The sequence below is a fragment of the Notolepis coatsorum genome, assembly GCF_963971535.1.
Source record: "Notolepis coatsorum genome assembly, chromosome: 10".
NCBI lineage: Eukaryota > Metazoa > Chordata > Actinopteri > Aulopiformes > Paralepididae > Notolepis > Notolepis coatsorum.
Window position 1 is genome coordinate 22,155,441 of NC_140174.1, and position 9,334 is coordinate 22,164,774.

A 9,334-nucleotide genomic window follows, 5' to 3' on the forward strand; every position below is an offset into this window, starting at 1 on the left:
GGTATCAGGTGAGATACAAAAGGTGAATGGATGGGGGAGGTTAATGGGAGGGGGGTTGGAACATGACTGGGAGATTGTTTGAGGGGGCGAGGGGATCATGATTCCACAACAGCCAGTGCTTAAAGCGATGCATTCCGTGCCATACCAGGTTACAGCGGCTGGTGTGAGTTTAGCTGGAGGTGATTCCGTGCCACTACGGCGGGACACACAGATTAAAGGTGCTGTAAGTGGTATTTGGTAAGGGATTGCGAGACCCATGTTACTGACCAGACACTCTATATCAGTGATGGCTGTCGGGAATGTAGAGCTATTATTTTTATACAACAAGAAATTACATTTACAGCACCTTTTTTAAGCATAGCTCTGGATTAGAAATCACGTCTTCGGATTCCACACACGAGAAGATGGGTTCTAGTCTAGGATCTGGTCAGGGGACCTTGACGTGAAATGTACGTTGTGTCGTCTGTAGGGCTTAACTACCGGACGCCTGGCCGTCTGCCTGGGAACACGCGTCTGACTTCACACACGTTCAACGGAAACCTCTTTCGAAGGAGAAGAATTCAGTAACTCTTGGAGGCTCGATGGATGTTCTGCCTTCATCAGGGTTACATGACCGAAAATAAAATGTGACAAAAATTACAGGCTTTTTTTTTTTAATCACGTAACCCTGATGAATTCAGCATGTGGCCAAAGCACTTTGGCTTTAATGGTATGAAATAAAGAGCATTCTTTTAATAATTTTTTCCCTCCCAAAGAGTTGCGGAATTTTTCTCGTCGAAGTTGCGCGGCGGATCTTTTGTTTCTCTTGTACAATGGAAATATCTTCAAATACTGTCAACGGAAATATCTTCAAATACTGTCAACGTATTGCCTGGGCCTGCTCGGGGACTAGTAGATGACGGAGAAGGTGGTGTGCAGCTTTGAGACAGAATCAGTCGGTTTCTTTTAGTTATCCTTTAACCCGCATCAGGTGTACCATCTCGCACAAGCGAGATTAGAGGACTACGCGTTCTATTGATGATGTCATTCTAAGAATTTTTAGGGGGGGGGTCCTTTATTCTCACGCATCCCACAGTGCGTTTCGGAAAGAATGTGTCCGAACCAAGTACACTTGTGTTTGTGACGCCAATTGACCCATCTCAAACCCACCCTCCTTTCTTGATCTTTGATCCTCTAATCACAGCTGTCGACGAGGGGAAACGGCCGCTGTGATCGGAGGGTCAAGAACAAGGGGGCGGGGTTTGAGATGGGTCCGCTGAGAGGCAAGCTCAGTCAACGGCTGAGGAGTTTGAGGGTTTTCCAAGCCGGTTTTGACAACGGGGCTCAATGCTGTTTACACTGGTGTTCTTGCTACACTATAGGAAGTGGATTAAGCCGTTCGTCTTGACCAATCCGATATGATGTCGTTATCAAATTAGACTGTTTTTAAATCTCTGACCTATCGCGACCCTCCAGTCGGACCGATCAACCGGTGAGCCGACTCTGAGAAACAAGGACTCGACTCCTATTGGACGCTAACTGAGTAGAGGCTCCTCCTACTCTTCTTGAAAAAAACTATGCACTAAAAGAGGCGGAACCTGTCTACGCGCCTCGTTCACCTCGGAACAAGGAAATGTGAACTTTCTGAGCCACGAGAGACATTCGGTGAAGACGAGGTGATCGCATGCGACTGCGGTCGGCATAGTGGATCACGACGATGATGTGGCCAATCGCTGGGCTCCTCTCCTCCAGAGATCCTGCAGTTATTGTCCAAGTCTATCTTTCTGAATGTAACCTAGAAACGTTAGAAAAACTCTACATTGTTGGCAGCTTTATTATCTCGTGACAGGAAACTGACATAAGACAGTGGTAAGGGAACAAATAGCAGCGTCTGGGACACACAGGTGCACGTAGTGTACTCTGTCTGTCTGTCTGTCTGTCTGTCTGTCTGTGTGTGTGTGTGTGCGTGCATGTGTATGCTGCAGAGATTAGAACACATTATAATGTGGCATGAAGACCTCTTTAGAAATTGGGTCCTATATCTTATCTATCCCGAGTCTGTCTCTGCACTGTCTGTCTATGTGTATGTGTGTATGAGGGCGAGAGAGAATGCAGGCAAGTGAGCACAGCGATTTATGTGTGTGTGTGTGTGTGAGAATTTGTCCTCCGTCTTTCTGCATGTGTCTTGTGTACGTGTCTCCGTATGCATGATTGTATTCATGTTTAACTGTGGGGATACTTACAGTACCTGATCCATCTAAAAAATATATATATATTTGGTAAAGTTTGACATCCACACACAAAACCAAATAATTTGCTCTCCGATCGAAGGGATAGTTTATAGGATTTTTGGACATTAAGTTGTGTGAAATAGTGTGCATGATGCAAAGCTATTCGCTTACGTACAGAGTCCTATGGTCGGAGTTCAGACAGGAAGCGAACCGGGAAGCTTTGGACAGACAGCAAACAGGGATTTGGTGGTTTTAATCCACACCTAGCCCCTTTCGTGACTGTGATGCACCGAGTGAATCCACAGTCACTTGCTCCTCAATAGGAAACCAACCTAGATTTACCATGAAGGACTGGTTCTGGCCGAACCGTTCGTTATACAAGTATCACAGAGAAATGTCAAAGGTACTCACAGTTGCACGAGGGTTTCGGACAAAGATACGGGATGGTTTGAAAGCTCGGCGTTGCTAATAAACATTTTAAATATTTTTTATAAACTGGTCAACACTGCATTATTTCCGGCGTTGGGTGATCACAGCGCAGGCGCAGCCGACGCCGAAATAATGCAGTTTTGAGCAGTGTTGACCAGTTTATAAAAGAGATTTAAAATGTTTATTATCAACGGCAAGCTTTCAAACCATCCCGTATCTCTGTCCGAAACCCTCGTACAACTGTGAGTACCTTTGACATTTCTCTGTGATACTTGTATAATGAACGGTTCGGCCAGAACCAGTCCTTCATGGTAAATCTAGGTTGGTTTCCTATCGAGGAGCAAGTGACTGTGGATTCACTCGGTGCATCACAGTCACGAAAGGGGCTAATCTACACCACAACACGCAGGCAACGGGTTACCCATTTTCAACACAGAACCACGGTCCACCTGTGTTTTGAAACAGCTGACCTGTAGTGTTAACTGTGAACCAGCTCCACACTGGCTTTAAAAAAAAAATAAAAATTGCCAAGTGATGGCAGAATCTGAACCGCTGGAGGAGTGTGGTTTTCTGTTGGAAACGGGTCACCTCCCTTTAGCCTGCATGTCGTGGTGCGGATTAAAACCTTTCGGTTCCGTACCTCCGTTTGCTTTTGGTTCACTAGGAACCAGAACTCTGACCGCAGGACCCGGTAAGTAAGACAATAGCTTTGCTTCCACTACATTACTGGCAAGAATCTCATACAACCTACTGTCCAACAATCCGAACGTATTTACAACCTTACTTTAAAAAAGACAAAAACAAACAAACAAAAAAAGGCTTTTGATGACTGTTCTCTCTGTCCTGGTCAGTTTGTATTCTACAGTCAAAACGCACAGACGGCTAAGTGAAACACAGTGTGGCTTTTTAAAAGTGAAAGAGAGCATCGTTTTTTCGACTGAGCTACGAATATAGGATGCGTGTTTATTTTTGACAGATCGTACCTTTTAAAAATGTGCTCTCTAGTCCCATCTGCTACCGTATAACCACGTCAAGCGTACACTTTCGAGTTGCTGATCGGTGTCACAGTCCAAATACTATTCTGATCAAATGTAAAATTGATACAGACTTTACTGTACAGCACTTTGGAATACAAACAGCTATTTCTATTCTCGCTTTTTCTCTCTTTCTCTCTCTTTCTATCTCTCTCTCTCTCTCTCTCTCTCTCTCTCTCTCTCTACTAAAGTTTGAACCACTAATCTGTCATCACAACCACGGGCACTAGAGGGCGACATCTCTCTCTCTCTCTTGATTGGTATGCTGTGGCTTAATGGTGCAGTTCAATGAAAACCTTTGACACTTATTCCAGGGTAATTTCTAACAACAATAACACGTTTAAATAAAGGTGTCACGCCGTCTGTAAAATGCAAACCGGCACCTTTTAAGACATGCAATACTTTTTAAGGGCCATCTCAGAAAAAAACCCAAAGACGTGGTCACTGGTTTTGATTGGACGTTGAAAACACAAACACACGTAGTAGAGTAGTCATCACTGTCTCGTCAGTAAGATATGGTGCTCTTTTCAAAACACTATTAACCCCCGCAGTGAAATGATAATATGAATGCCAAATACTGCACATCCGGTTGTAACACATACAGTACAACCAGTACCACTAGTACAACCAGTACCACCAATACAACCAGTACCACCAGTACAATCAGTATCACCAGTACAACCTGTACCACCAAAGCGCTTGTTTAGCTTTTAATGTCTGTTCCTCAGCTTCATTGCGTTTGTTTTAGTTTTGTTTGAAGGACAGACGGCCGTACATCATCCACGCGGATCCTTTTCTAAAGGAGGCGGGTCTTAGATGTGTCTAGTCTCGTCATATATTAGGGCTAATATCAAAGTAGATGTTATTTTGTTGCCAAAAGTGGCAGTGGCACATGATATTGTGTTTGATATATTTTATTACTTTCACACTTTTCTTTTTACTCTTCTATTAATCACCTGTGTGGGGGGTGTATGTAAAAAAAATACATATAATCTTTTTTTCAACATTTATATAAGAGGAAGTTTCATCTGTATATCTTTGATTTCTCTTTTTTTTTTTTTACTTTTTACTTTCCATATCGGATACAGAAATGGCAGTGAGTAGTAAATGTACGTGTGTGTGTATGCTGTTAATCATTCTAGAAGTGTTCACACTCAAACACACGGTGGCTCTCCCATTGGCCACAAGTCACGGGGAGCGGTTGACGATTGGCCAGAGAGACGGATAAAGCAATACGTCTATAAACAGCTGATCTGTGACACATCCTGCACATCATTAACACATCTGCCTTCCCATTGGCACCTTATTTAACTTAAATGCTGATTTATTTTGCACACAATCTTGTTCACATCCAAAAACGGAGGAGTTTTGTACACATTCTTTCAGTTTGAGAGATATTGAGCTTAAATGATGAAAATGGCCACCAGTAATGTCATCGGGGACACTGAATCCTTGTGTTGTGTTGATTACAGCTCAATGAAATGATAAGGTAGCAGTTCCCTATAAGACAGGGTATTGCTATTCTTTCATCTACATCCTGTCATGGAGCTGTAATTAACACAACACAAGGATTCAGTGTCCAATGACATCACTGGTGGTCACATTCAAACTCATTTAGTCTCAATAGCTGTCCAACTAAATGAATGTGCACAAAACTGTTCAGAGTTTTTGGATGCGTGTGTGATTATGTGCTAAACTAATCTGCAGAGTTTTTTTTATTCTGCAAAGAGCCCCTTTAAATTCTGTCAACCCTCTGCTGGATTCTGTCCTTTTCATTCTCGTTAATTTGAGTATCATAGGAAATAATGAACAGTCATTTTGATTTTGTACAACAGCAACTAGTTCCAGTTATCTCAACAGAAGCGTATATTCTTAGTCGAGCAGAGAAGACTTAAAGCTTGTTTATTGTCATGTTCCATCATAGTCTATTCTCCACCACGCCCCCTCCCACGCCTCTCGTCATCGTTTGTATGCCATACGTTTTGCACATTGTGTACATATTTATATAGATGTAATGCATATTTTTATACATGTGTGGCACATCCATGGGCTCTTATCTATTTTGTAAATAATACGTTTAAAAGATGTATATAAGTACTGTATGCCTTTATGTGTCAATAAAAGTTGGTGTACTGTGAAAACAGTCGTGGAACTTTCTTTTTTGATTATTTTTATTTATATTATTTATATAGATGAGATAAGATATTCCTTCATTGATACCCTTGGGAATATTTGGGTGTCATAGCAGCATGGGGGAGGGGAGGTACAGACATGGGCAGGGTAATGGAAGGACAATAAATATAGGCAATACAAAAAATTTATATGAATATAAAAACATTAATAAAAGTAAACTGTAGACAAAAAGGTGCAGATGATGGTCTGTATACCTCATCATCGGTCATTATTATAGTACATTGTTGAATTTTTTTATTACATGGGTTATTCAGAAGGAAATAGAAATATTCATAGCAGCTTTCAGATACTTGATGTTCACAAGTACGTTTGCATGAATTCCAACATATCAATTGTTTTGAAGAAGAAAAAACTGAGGTCATGTTGGCGCAACATTTCTGCCTCATCACATTTCTGCCTCATCACGTTCTTGCCTCATCACATTTCTGCCTCATCACATTTCTGCCTCATCACATTTCTGCCTCATCACATTTCTGCCTCATCACATTCTTGCCTCATCACATTTCTGCCTCATCACATTCTTGCCTCGTCACATTTCTGCCTCATCACATTCTTGCCTCATCACATTTCTGCCTCATCACATTCTTGCCTCATCACATTTCTGCCTCATCACATTTCTGCCTCATCACATTCTTGCCTCGTCACATTTCTGCCTCATCACGTTCTTGCCTCATCACATTTCTGCCTCATCACATTTCTGCCTCATCACATTCTTGCCTCATCACATTTCTGCCTCATCACATTCTTGCCTCATCACATTTCTGCCTCATCACATTCTTGCCTCATCACATTTCTGCCTCATCACATTTCTGCCTCATCACATTTCTGCCTCATCACATTCTTGCCTCATCACATTTCTGCCTCATCACATTCTTGCCTCGTCACATTTCTGCCTCATCACATTTCTGCCTCATCACATTTCTGCCTCATCACATTTCTGCCTCATCACATTCTTGCCTCATCACATTTCTGCCTCATCACATTCTTGCCTCATCACATTTCTGCCTCATCACATTCTTGCCTCATCACATTTCTTGCCTCGTCACATTTCTGCCTCATCACATTTCTGCCTCATCACATTTCTGCCTCATCACATTTCTGCCTCATCACATTCTTGCCTCATCACATTCTTGCCTCATCACATTTCTGCCTCATCACATTCTTGCCTCATCACATTTCTGCCTCATCACATTCTTGTGTTAGGGTTCTTGAGTGTCCCAGAGGCTTATCATTCAAAGTGAACCTTGGTTGCTGGTGGTTGATGGAGAAACTCCATAGCTTCAGTGATAACAGCCCTATCAGAGCTGCATGGGTCACGTTCCTCTCTGTCTGCACCCAGAGAGACGCTGTGGAAAGAAGAGTCTCCTGTCTCTCTTCCCCAAATGGCACTCAAACAATTACAGGGTAGTTATAACAAGTCCATGTTATTCAGTCAAGAAAGTCCATATCAGTGACTGACTGATATTAGAAGTGTAGTAAGCATCGCAAAGACAGCTGTTTTCCTCAAGGAAACTATAAAAGAAGGAAGAGTCATTATGTCAGAACACCAGCGTTCTATGCTCTGCTTGGTGCCAGACTATGGTGCCAGTTCTATTGAAGCCTATGGGAGATGCAGGAAGAAGCTAAATATACCAGCTATCTTCGGAAATATTCATAAACCGATATATCAAACGTTAGCTAGTTAACAACGCAACAAATTACTGATTATTCTGACATCCAGGATGACGGGTCATAAACGAGGAGACGGCCGATCCCATTCAACTCGATGAACAACTCAACTGAAGGTTTCTACACCAATATGCGTTCACGCGTTACAGAGTGACGCAATGACCCTTCCTTCTTTTATAGTTTCCTTGGTTTTCCTGTCTGTGTGCCACTTCAGATCGCTCCTTCACCCCGTGTCACATGGGTCCTGGTATCGGTATTGCACAAAGTAAGGCCGTCTAAATGTTCTGAATGGTTTTGTTTTTTTAACCCTTATTCAGGCAAGTTGACTAGAAACGGTGTGTGAGGGGTTATATACACTACAGGTACCTAACGCCTTCACACCTGGGAGCTGCTTAGTGCACAAAGCGCTCGACTGTGTGGATGAGTGAATGGCAGTGGGGGCAGTGGTGGCTGACGTCGCTCAGACTCTCCACACAGAAGGGGATCAGGCAGCAGCCAGCAACACACCTGTCGATAAAGAGGAGTCAATTCACAGGATATTATTTCCAAAAGGAGCAATTAGCTTTACAGCCAGAAGTGGAGAAATAAAGGAATTCAAGAAGGGGAGGGTGATTTAGGCTAAAGATTTATTTATATGCCGGGATGCTTTTTTTTTAAGCAGAGGTGGGACCAAGTCATTGTTTTTGCAAGTCCCAAGTAAATCTCAAGTCTTTAAACTCAAGTCCCGAGTCAGGTCCCAAGTAGGGTGACCAGATGCAAAAAGTCCAAAAGTGGGACAACAGTAAGATTTTGGTGGGACAAAGTGGGACAACAGTAAGATTTTGGTGGGACAAAGTGGGACAAATAGATAATGTAATTTTTTTTATTAGAATAACTGCCATGGTCTTCACTGAATAGATTTAAATCAAAGGTTAAAGGTTAAATCAAAATAAATACAAATTAAATACCACCTAACATCTGTTTTAAATATTCAAACGTCATCACTTGACAGGAATGTCTTGTGTTTGATATTCCCTGTTAACACAGAACTAGGGAAAACAGTGTAGTATAATACAAAAATAATAATACAAATAAATTGTGTTTCTACCTATATTAGAATAACTGCCATGGTCTTCACCGAATAGATTTAAATCAAAGGTTAAAGGTTACCACAGTCGGCTGACCTGTATGAATGGGAGTGTTGTACTGTGTGATAGACGCTTGTTATCTCAGCTGCAGTGACCTTGTCCGTCTGGCTATCATTGTTTGGTTTAAAAAGAAACGTATCCATAGATCTGGATGTTTCTTTTTGGTGAGCCACTTTCAAGTGAGACTCACGTCCACTGTGGCGCTTCAAGTCGTATTCTCCTCCATGTGCAATTGAAAACGAACTATGACACAAAACACAGAAAGCCTGCTGCGGATTGTCTGACATCGGCCTCACCCAGGCATGTGTCGTTTGCCAGTCTTGGTTGTAACTGCAGGTCCGTTTCTTTTTACTGCTTTCCATATTGAACTAGTTCGCTTGTAATGTTGTTGTGTTTTTTTTTACCAATCAGATTTGCGATATGAGGTAGCGTCACAAGTTCAACTCTCACAAGCAGAGCAGTGCGCTAAATTACTATAACCAATCAGATCTGCGATATGAGGTAGCGTCACGACTCAGTCTCAGTCAGGGGCTTTTAGACGCATGTTTTTTTTGGCTTCGAAAAGAGGGACATCCTCTCAATATGAGGGACGTGGGACATTTGGTCAAATGGTGGGACAGTACAACCAAAAGGGGGACACCTGGTCACCCTAGTCCCAAGTCAAGACTGGCAA